The sequence below is a fragment of the Gymnoscopelus microlampas genome (genome assembly GCF_963454915.1).
Source record: "Gymnoscopelus microlampas genome assembly, chromosome: 24".
Taxonomy (NCBI): domain Eukaryota; kingdom Metazoa; phylum Chordata; class Actinopteri; order Myctophiformes; family Myctophidae; genus Gymnoscopelus; species Gymnoscopelus microlampas.
Window position 1 is genome coordinate 776,558 of NC_139961.1, and position 8,195 is coordinate 784,752.

An 8,195-nucleotide genomic window follows, 5' to 3' on the forward strand; every position below is an offset into this window, starting at 1 on the left:
TGTGTGTGTGTGTGTGTGTGTGTGTGTGTGTGTGTGCGTGCGTGCGTGCGTGCGTGCGTGCGTGCGTGCGTGCGTGCGTGCGTGCGTGTGTGGAGAGAACATTTGTTAAAATCCAAAACAAGACAGATTCCTAATGAGATACACTGTCTGTCTGTCTGTCTGTCTGTCTGTCTGTCTGTCTGTCTGTCTGTCTGTCTGCCTGCCTGCCTGTCTGTGATTCAACATTGTGATCTTGTAGATCTGCTATGTTGGCAGAATGTTTCTAGGAGACGTTTAGATCAAATCAGCCTCATGGTGGCGCTGTAACAGGCCGATACGTGTTTTTACCTATAACTGCACCGATCAGTGTATAACTTTGTATGCACACTCTCTAGAGGCCAAGGAAAAACCTTTGCCCTGCATTTTTCACATTTGCCTTTTATAGCGCCACCAGGAGGCCGACTTATGTAAAACACATTTTTTTATATTAAGCCTTCAGGTTTGATCCAAATCTCGCGCAAATCGGTACACATGATCTGATCACATGTGATCAAGACGAATCTGTTTGATTTTTCATATTCCATCCTGATTGGCTAACATTGACATGTAATGTTTGCAGGAGTGGGCCCGTTTTGAACAAACTGCCGCAAATCATGAACGCAGCGTCCGATTGCGGTGAAACTTTGAACGCACATTCACACTATGTTGAGGAACAAATGCCACCCTTTTAACATTGGCCTGTTATAGCGCCACCAGCAGGTCAAATTTAGCAAAACACATTTTTGGAACAAAATGCCTCAAATCATGAATGCATTGTCTGATTGCCGTGCAAGACCTAAGAATAAATGGCACCCTTTTCACATTGGCCTATTATAGCGCCACCAGGAGGCCACAATAACCTACCTGACCTGGCGGAGACCTGTGCTCCGAGGAGCACTTTTTCTAGTTACAGCATGTGTTTACCTTGATTGTGTGTGCACGAGTGTGCACGTCTGTATGCCATGTGCACACATGCACACACATGCCTACGCGTTCATACACATGCACACAATTACATGTGCACACGCCTGCACACGCGTGCACGTGTCTGGCCTGGGGGGGGGAGGGGGGGGGGGGGGGGGGTGCCAGTATGAGTGTGACCAGATGTGAACCTGTTTGAGCGTCCAACGCTGGCACGCGATTGGTCCAGAGACTCCTCGCAGAGCTGGCACGCGATTGGTCCAGAGACTCCTCGCAGCGCTGGCACGCGATTGGTCCAGAGATCTGTGGCGGAAGAAATACTCAAAGTTATTTTTGTAGAAATACTCTGTTACAAGTAAGACATACGGTATTTAAAACTTCGTTAGGTAGAAGTACAAACGTTTTGATGGAAATATACTTAGACAAAGTTAACCCTTGAAGCCCTGAAGAAGCATCTGTGTCACTTTTTGATTTGAGCTAAAAAGCATTATTTTACACTTTGGGCTATTCAAAAATAGCAGATCTACAAGCTCATAGCGCGGCACCGAGTGCCGCGCTATGAGCTTGTAGATCTGCTATTTTTGAAAAATCGTGAAAATGTGTGCAAATCTTTTAATATATATATATTGTTTTAAAGCAATTTTTTTTAACTCGAATCTTTGCTTCCAGGGGTCCCTGGAACATATATTTTTAGATGGGGGGTCCGTGGCTAAATACATGTCATTTTGGGGGTCCTTGACATGGAAAAAAGAACCACTGATATTATGGCGACATGAGTTTTTTGAAAAAAATGTTAAATCCCCCAGAAGCAAAGATTTGAGTTACAAATGTTCGCTTTTAACTCAAATCTCAAGGTTTGCAAAAAAATAACGATATTTCTAAAATAGCAGATCTACAAGCTCATAGCGCGGCACTCGGTGCCGCGCTATGAGCTTGTAGATCTGCTATTTTTGAATAGCCAAAGAGTAAAAAAATGTTTTCAAGCTCAAATCAAAAAGTGACACAGATGCTTCTTCAGGGCTTAAAGGGTTAAAGTACTCTTTATGCAGAATGTCAGAAGATGCTTATTTCTCCGTTTTTTCTCTCAAATGTTTTCAAAATGTGTCAAAAATCTTTACAAAATAGTTCAAAACCCTCTATTATAAAATAGATCTACACAATATCCACTATCGTAGATGTTTTAGATCTATATCCTAATGAACAGCATTCACCGTAAGTAAGTATTTGGTTAATGTATGTTTTGTAATAATGAATCTAAATCTACAAAGTAAATACTGTAGTAACTAAAGTCTTTAAATACTTGTAATGGAGTAACATTTTTAGGAAATGAATACATGTACTCAAAGTAAAAAAATATATACTTTACCAAAACAAGGAGAGCTCAGGGCTGTGACTTCACAGGAAAACCCCTGTGTGTGTGTGTGTGTGTGTGTGTGTGTGTGTGTGTGTGTGTGTGTGTGTGTGTGTGTGTGTGTGTGTGTGTGTGTGTGTGTGTGTGTGTGTGTGTGTGTGTGTGTGTGTGTGTGTGTGCGTGCGTGTGTGTGTGTGTGTGTGTGTGTGTGTGTGTGTGTGTGTTACATAACGCAGAACTACCATCATGCCGAGCAGCGCTAATGACTAGTGACGAGCTAAGTGACTGCAGCTGTTGTGTGTGTGTGCGTGTGTGTGTGGTGTTTTTGTGTGCGTGTGTGTGTGGTGTTTTTGTGTGTGCATGTGTGTGGTGTTTTTGTGTGTGCATGTGTGTGCATGTGTGTGGTGTTTTTTGTGTGTGCATGTGTGTGGTGTTTTTGTGTGCGTGTGTGTGGTGTTTTTGTGCGTGCGTGTGTGTGGTGTTTTTGTGTGTGCATGTGTGTGGTGTTTTTGTGTGTGCATGTGTGTGCATGTGTGTGGTGTTTTTGTGTGTGTGCATGTGTGTGGTGTTTTTGTGTGTGTGCATGTGTGTGGTGTTTTTGTGTGTGTGCATGTGTGTATTCATTACTTATTATGAACGTATGTGATTTATGTTCTGATTGACAGCTGACATTGTTTACATGTGTAACAACACCGTAAAAAAAACAACACACACACACACACACACACACACACACACACACACACACACACACACACACACACACACACACACACACACACACACACACACACACAGTGTGTGTGTGTTACAAAGCTGAAGTTGTCCTTTTATGCAGAGTTTTGGCGCCGCCTTGTGGCTCATTAGGTTGATTACATGAAATATGTCACATTAATAATTATTAATCTACATACATGTAATCTAGTAAATGTAATCTAATACAATATTGTACTTAAGCACACGTTTGGGTACTTTAACTTTAGTATTAGCATTTCTATATACTTAAAGGAGCATTTATATATGCAGATATGTCTGTCTGTCTGTGTCTGTGTCTGTCTGCTTGCCTGCCTGCCTGCCTGCCTGCCTGTCTGTCTGTCTGTCTGTCTGTCTGTCTGTCTGTCTGTCTGTCTGTCTGTCTGTCTGTCTGTCTGTCTGTCTGCCTGCCTGCCTGCCTGCCTGCCTGCCTGCCTGCCTGCCTGCCTGCCTGTCTGTCTGTCTGTCTGTCTGTCTGTCTGTCTGCCTGCCTGCCTGCCTGCCTGTCTGTCTGTCTGTCTGTCTGTCTGTCTGTCTGTCTGCCTGCCTGCCTGCCTGCCTGTCTGTCTGTCTGTCTCTCTGCCTGCCTGCCTGTCTGTCTGTCTGTCTGTCTGTCTGTCTGTCTGTCTGTCTGTCTGTCTGTCTGTCTGCCTGCCTGTCTGTCTGTCTGTCTGTCTGTCTGCCTGCCTGCCTGCCTGCCTGCCTGCCTGCCTGCCTGCCTGTCTGTCTGTCTGTCTGTCTGTCTGTCTGTCTGTCCAGCTCGGCACTTTATCTGATGGTAAAATAATAAAATACATTTTATTATCCAGACCGGCTGACACTGTGTGACTAAACACAACTGCGACGCATTCAACAATTACTTTAAAATATCATTTAATTCAATTAAAATTACATTTAAATAATTGCATTTATTATAATTACATTTAAACATCATTGAATTTATTATAATTACATTTAAACATAATTGGATTTATTATAATTACATTTAAACATAATTGGATTCATTATAATTACATTTAAACATAATTGAATTTATTATGATTACATTTAAACATAATTGAATTTATTATGATTACATTTAAACATAATTGAATTTATTATAATTACATTTAAATACAATGTTTGCCTATTGCCCGATTTAATGGGGTAGAATTATACTGTAAATCATCCAAATAAAAATGAAATACTCAAGTAAAACAAAAATGCCTCAAAACTAGCTACAAAAAGTACAGTAAAGGAGTAAATGTACGTTCGTACAGTACAGAGTAAATGTACTTTAGTAGAGTACAGAGTAAATGTACTTAATTACTTTCCACCACTGTGAGTAAGGTGGATCTGCAGCAGGGACAAAGGCTGGACATTGTACTGTAAGTACATGAGAAATAAAAGATGAGTTTATCATTAACTTAAATGATGCTACATGCAGTAGTTCACCTTTAATAACGTCAGAGATGTGTCATAAAACCTTCTTACATTCATATCTGTTCACATTTCTTTATTGCAATAAATCTGCACTTTATTTCTACTGCTGTACTTTTGTGTGTGTGTGTGTGTGTGTGTGTGTGTGTGTGTGTGTGTGTGTGTGTGTGTGTGTGTGTGTGTGTGTGTGTGTGTGTGTGTGTGTGTGTGTGTGTGTGTGTGTGTGTGCGGATGAAGGTGTTATTGAGAGTGTGAATTGCTGCCCACTTGCCCAGTCATCTTTTGTTATGCAATGGTCCATTAATAACCATGCAGCACTCTTAAAAATAAATATGCATGAAGTTTGTGACACTCCAACAGTATGGACAGTTGGACACGTTTGGGGGAGTTGTTGGGGGAAGCCGAGAAGGTGACTTGCTGCCCGTCCATCTATCGTTAAGCAGAGAAGTCGGGGGCAAAATATTATTATTATCATTGTTTTCAGAAGAAGCGGGCAAGGGTTCAAACTGGGCAGGCAACAGCCCACTCTGCCCATCGCTGGATATGCCTGCCCTCTGCGTAAAAAGTAAAAAAAAAAAGGACCTAAAAATTGTACTAGTAGATTTTGTACTTTCCACCACTGGTTATTGTGGGCTGTCAAGTGTGATAAGATGCAGTATTGCACATATGTACGTGAATATAATTACCCCAAAAGGTAGAAATCAGAGTCAGACTAAAACCAGAGGGAGAAAAGTTTATACAGTTCTACATTTATCTGTGATTTCACACAGATGCCCAGGGCCCATGGAGAACTTATTAAGTAGAAAAGTTACAGTATTTGTGGTAGCATATCTGTAACTAAAGCCCATATGGATATGAATTACGACAAGCAATGCGTATAATATATGACACAGCTGGTACACCTCCACAGCATCGCAGCAGGGATGGAGTCACATTACTTTAAGTTCACTGAATTCAGTATGCAAGGTGACACTGTTATTCATTAGCTACTGCATCCAGTAATGATTAATGTTGACAAATAATGAACTTAGCCAACGTACAATGCACTGCTTTAAATTATGTCAGTGGCAATTCTCTCTCTCTCTCTTTCTCTCTTTCTCTCTCTCTCTCTGAAAACCCAGATGCAGTCACCATTGACAGCCCTCACTCTGAAAACCCAGATGGAGTCACCATTGACAGCCCTCACTCTGAAAACCCAGATGGAGTCACCATTGACAGCCCTCACTCTGAAAACCCAGATGCAGTCACCATTGACAGCCCTCACTCTGAAAACCCAGATGGAGTCACCATTGACAGCCCTCACTCTGAAAACCCAGATGGAGTCACCATTGACAGCCCTCACTCTGAAAACCCAGATGCAGTCACCATTGACAGCCCTCTCTCTGAAAACCCAGATGGAGTCACCATTGACAGCCCTCTCTCTGAAAACCCAGATGGAGTCACCATTGACAGCCCTCACTCTGAAAACCCAGATGCAGTCACCATTGACAGCCCTCTCTCTGAAAACCCAGATGGAGTCACCATTGACAGCCCTCTCTCTGAAAACCCAGATGGAGTCACCATTGACAGCCCTCTCTCTGAAAACCCAGATGCAGTCACCATTGACAGCCCTCACTCTGAAAACCCAGATGGAGTCACCATTGACAGCCCTCACTCTGAAAACCCAGATGGAGTCACCATTGACAGCCCTCACTCTGAAAACCCAGATGGAGTCACCATTGACAGCCCTCACTCTGAAAACCCAGATGGAGTCACCATTGACAGCCCTCACTCTGAAAACCCAGATGCAGTCACCATTGACAGCCCTCACTCTGAAAACCCAGATGGAGTCACCATTGACAGCCCTCACTCTGAAAACCCAGATGCAGTCACCATTGACAGCCCTCACTCTGAAAACCCAGATGGAGTCACCATTGACAGCCCTCACTCTGAAAACCCAGATGGAGTCACCATTGACAGCCCTCACTCTGAAAACCCAGATGGAGTCACCATTGACAGCCCTCCCCCCTAAGTTGCTTCAGCGCCTGATGCCTTTCCAGGAGGAAGGACTTAAATTTGCCTTATCGAGGAATGGCAGGTAAGCTATGTCTCTGTTGAAACACTGTCACCCCACTTCTTGGATATCATTATATATTCACTTACTTTATTTTGGGCTGGAGATCTCTCATTGTACTGTATGAGGTTATTTATGAATCGACAACATGTGATGTTTAATCTCAAGGTATATTTTGTATTTATTTTTCAACATCCTTAATGTTACTTACTACAAACCTGCTTCAGTCACAGTGGGTCCTTGAAGCTCCAAAAAGCTTCCGTCTGTCAAATAAAAATGTCCAGTCACGGAGGCATCCACAAATTAGAAGGTCAACTAAATCTATTTCGTGAAACAATTAACAGCCCCTTTTGAACTTTCTCAGTAGCCTTTAAGCGGTGTCTTAAGTCGTCCGAGTGCTAGTGGCAGGGAGGGGCCAGACTTGTTCATTTCCACGACCAATCGATGTAAGCCGTGGTCCTCAGGAAGGTCGCGCAGGCCGGGGAGGCAATCTGAGCGGCGGCATCTGTGATGGAGCGGCCATATTGATCCACAAACACCGGGAGGTAGTGCTCCGTTACGTGGACGGGTCAAGAAGTCAATTGGCCCTCGCTGTACTGTGTGTGTGTGTGTGTGTGTGTGGCCGGCCTGCTCAATTGGATGAAGGTATCGATGTGACAGTAAGAGCAGTCGCGACACTCGGTGGAGGCTCTCCCAGGAGGATGCACAGCAGTGGTGTTATAAGTGCGGTGAGCTCCATAAGTACTTGACCAGTGACACGACACACTGGTCTAATGTTTGGGCTCCACAGGCTTTTAAACTTTGGATGGGAAACGATGGACATGGGACTGGAGACTGCGGCCACAAGGTTAAAGTGCAGGCTGTCTGTTGCTTAAGCGTAACGGTATTTTCATCCTTAAAGCAGCACTGTGTAACTTTCCTCTTCTACCCCAGATTTGAACTGCACAAGTGCTGACATTTTTACCATTGAGCTAATAGAGCCGACCTGCTTGCTCGGGGGATAAATTGAATTTCGTGTCAGATCTTATGTCTAGGTGAGACATGACTTTGACACAATCTAAATGTCTCAATAGAAGAGCAGGGAGACTAAATACAAACCACCCCAATTGTAGAAGTTATTATATTCAGGTATTCAGGTATTAACATACTCTACCATACAGATTGGACAAAATTACATTTTATTCATGAAAGGTTTAAAGGATGAACACAGATACTATACACACCTTTTGAAATTAAAGCAAATATGCTGCACTTTATTCTTTAGTCTTGGTTACTGTCATTTCATATTTTGGTCCAAAGCATTACATTGATATTGACTTTGGTACAGTAGTTATTTTATTATTAGTTTATGAAATCATTTTCCCCATACAGTACATATAAAGGGAATAGGATCACTACATCCGGTTTCTCGATCACAGAACACAGAAGCAACAGATAAAGCTCTGCCCCCCCCCCCTTCTTCTTTTCCCTGTCTTGAAAACAAAAACAAATAAAGGAGCTAGCGCACAAACTCATTTCACCCACTTCTGTACACCTGTAAACCAGTGATGTGATAATAAAGTTGCTTGATTCTGATAAAGATGATGGACAATATGTTGACTTATGTCATTGCCAGTTAGCCATACAACCTAAGGTCCTTACGAACAGGGCAATCATAAAGTGTGTCACTGTCCAAATCCT